Genomic DNA, 3237 nt, shown 5'->3' with positions numbered 1-3237 from the left:
GGGAACAGATCCTAAGCTTGTTAGAAATTCTTTATGGTTTGGAATACAGATTTTTATTACTTAATTAATAATTATTTTTTGAAAATTTATAATTTAACTGGATAAAAAAAAATACAATAAGTAAATGTGATAAATGTTTCAGAACACACGATAATCTTGAGAAGGGACCACTAAATGGTGGCACTTTAATTATTGCTTTAAATTAGAAGATCACTAGGCCATGTTATTTTCGGACACCTCAGAGGATCTGACTAACAATCAGGGATTGAGAATGAGAAGTAATGGGTTTTTTTGGGTAATGATTTTGGAATGAATGAAGATACATCTATTTCGTCTGTAACGAATTGGGCGTTGAGTTTTTTATGGATGAGTTTATTTGTGACGTAATAAGGACCATCAAGGATTTAGAATTGTAAGGATCCAAATATAATAATTAATTAAATGGAAGAAATGTTGCTGTTTTTAAAGTTAGTAATTTACTTAATTGTAATTTCTCTGTAAGGTACAAGAAAAAACTAAAAAAAAAAAGATTTTCTCTAAATGGATGGTGTACATTGTGTGCCTAGGCATGTGATGGTACCTTATTAAGAGAATAAGAATTACAGATTTAAATTTAACAATATAGATATATTTTGATAAATTAAGTAATTCGTCATGTGTTATAACATAAATAATGAATGTATTTATTTTTCTTATAGATTTAATGTGATAGTCAATAACTCAGTATGTATCAGGGATACTTAACAAACTCATCATTTTGAATAATATAGATTTCTGAAGAAAAGTAATTTTAGATATAAATAAAACGGGTGATCGCCTCACCTTGAAAATCGAAAGGACTTATAGGATCAACTTAATAATATTGTGCATTCTCACCCCTTTTCCTATGAAAGCACATTTCCAGCATTGTATTTCTCGCAATCTGAAACAAAATTAAGAAATCTTTTAAAAAATTAAATTGATTTTTTTTTTTACTTTTTCTAGAATTAGTAGAAAAAAAAGTATTTAGTAGAATTGAAAGAAACCTTACTGTTACATAATATTGTTTTTATATTTTAATTGAATTAGAATTAATAATTATTTCACTCATTAGAAATGAAGATGTTGATTTTGAATTATGTATAATTCTGCTCATTAGTCGGTATGAACTTAAAATATGAGAATAGTCCTAAAGAAAAATTATTATTTTGATTTTAGTTCTAAGTTTTATTTTGAACATTAAACTGTGTAGAAACTTATTATCATTCATAATATGGACGATCCTTTATGCTTTTAGAAACGTTTAAAGCCACTTCATGTGTCGCTTATACTGATGGTAATATGATCAAGTGGTTTCTATACTGTTAGGAGCTTTGACAACCTGTTTTCACTCTGTGCATAGCATTTCAGGTTTAGTCGAACAAAAGGACGGAATTATTCATCCCCAACGGTGGTACTTTATACAGTCCAGTGACCAAGGGTTAAAGTTAAGCGACTTCAGCATTGGGTACTCTTTCACAGGAACTACACTGAAAATAATACAAACAATGTGGACTCGACGAATCAGGAGATTTAATTTATTCGGAATGGAATATTACAATTTATGTCATTCGTTCATTTAAATTTATGTCAATCTAAGACGCCCTTTTAAAAATATAATTCCTGATTAAAGAAGAAGTATAAAAAATTAAGTCGTGGGTATTAACAAAATAAATACGAGATTATAGATATTTCATGCATAAAATTAATTCAGACTAAAATAGGTTTGAACACTCGTCTTCGTGAAGACGAGTGGTGTCTTTTTGGAGTAATTAACCAGGGCTTAACATATTTGAGAACAATGACTTACATAAAATATTTCAATCAGTCAATTGGAGATTAAAGAAGCCTACACAAATTCGTGTTAAGTGAACTGTACTTTCTAAATAAATTTATTCCCGTGGGATAAAATGGACTTGTGGTGTTGGAATGGATAATGAAGGACCACTAAATTGATAAACCAACGGGCAGACGTCCTTGGGGTCAACCGAAACATAGATGAAAAGTTGTTTTAGTGGTATTCAGTTGAGGGAAATTCTAGGGCAAGCGCTTACCGATAGGTGTTTTCGTGGGCACAATTCTAGGTTTGCCCAGCGTTCTTCTATATACTGGATTGAGATATTATGTTTTTAAACAACCAAAACATGTTTTTTAATAAATGTGATTCATTAGGTTTCGTAGTAATCTTTTTATAGAAAACCCTTTTATGAAGCACATGAAGTTTTTCAGTTTTCATCTTAGTACTTATTCTTTCCATTATAATTTCAGGATAAAACTCTCACCATACTATATTCGCGATATTGAACTGCTGTGAGTACTTTTTCGTAGCTCTTTTATACTTTCTAGGTCATTCGTTCGAAGTTTTAGAAAGCAAAGAAAGGTTTTTAAATCGACAGTTTCTTATTAAATGAACCGTAATTATGAAATTCAAAGAATTAGGAATATGATTTCAAAATTAACAGAGAAAAAAGGATTGTACTTAATAATGCAATGATAGGACCGGTGACAGTTTATTTGTTACGGATAGAGATTAGAGGAGGTATAAACGCAGTTTAACTAAATTAAATTCATTATTTCAAGAAGTTGAGTTGTGTGTAGAGGCGGATTTACCCAGGGATTCACTTTATCACTTTTCTTCAATGAGAAAGGGAAGCTAAAAAATGAGAGTTGAACACACTTTCGGAGCTCAGATTTTTATTGAGGTTTGTAGAAACAGTAGAGAAATGGTGTTTGGGTTCTGCCAAAAGTCTCCGAAGTTCGTCATAAGATACGCCTTTTTGTCTTCACTTTTTCTGGCACCTTACCACCTATACCCTTTCTGTAACGATTTACCTAATAAATCGACTAGGCACGTCTAGGGGCGCAGGATGCCGTGGGTTATACAATGCCATGAGACCAATACTAATCCTAATATTTGTTTAAATAACAAATAAAGTATTTATAATCTTTAAGTCTTTATGATCAGAGGAATTTATTTAAATTAAAATTAATTCAATTAATTTTTGTGGGCCTCGGTCAGGGATCTCAATATCCAAACCATTTAAAATACCTCGTTTTCAGGGTCTCTTTTAATACTAGGAGATTTATGCAATGATGAAGAGTCTTTATCGAGGTACTTGGGATAACCCTGAAGCTGAACTTGAACAAAACACAAAATTAGAAAGAGAGATTAGTCATTATCAGAACATTGATTTATATCAGCTTTGTTGGTCTAACTGT

The 3237-nt window shown here is 30.9% G+C and overlaps 1 long non-coding RNA gene across 1 annotated transcript in view; it reads right to left on the bottom strand.

The window, feature by feature from the left end:
- Positions 1-819: 819 nt before the first annotated feature.
- LOC136797357 (uncharacterized) overlaps positions 820-3237 on the bottom strand; it is a 278908-nt gene continuing 276490 nt past the window's right edge. Inside the window, exon 3 of the long non-coding RNA XR_010845184.1 lies at positions 820-922. This is a non-coding gene — a long non-coding RNA (uncharacterized lncRNA). The remainder of the gene's footprint in view (positions 923-3237) is intronic.

This window comes from Halyomorpha halys, unplaced genomic scaffold (genome assembly GCF_000696795.3).
Source record: "Halyomorpha halys isolate HHAL.00 unplaced genomic scaffold, Hhal_1.1 Scaffold35.1, whole genome shotgun sequence".
NCBI lineage: Eukaryota > Metazoa > Arthropoda > Insecta > Hemiptera > Pentatomidae > Halyomorpha > Halyomorpha halys.
The sequence above is the reverse complement of the archived record's forward strand: the minus strand, read 5'-3'. Positions and strand labels throughout refer to the sequence as shown.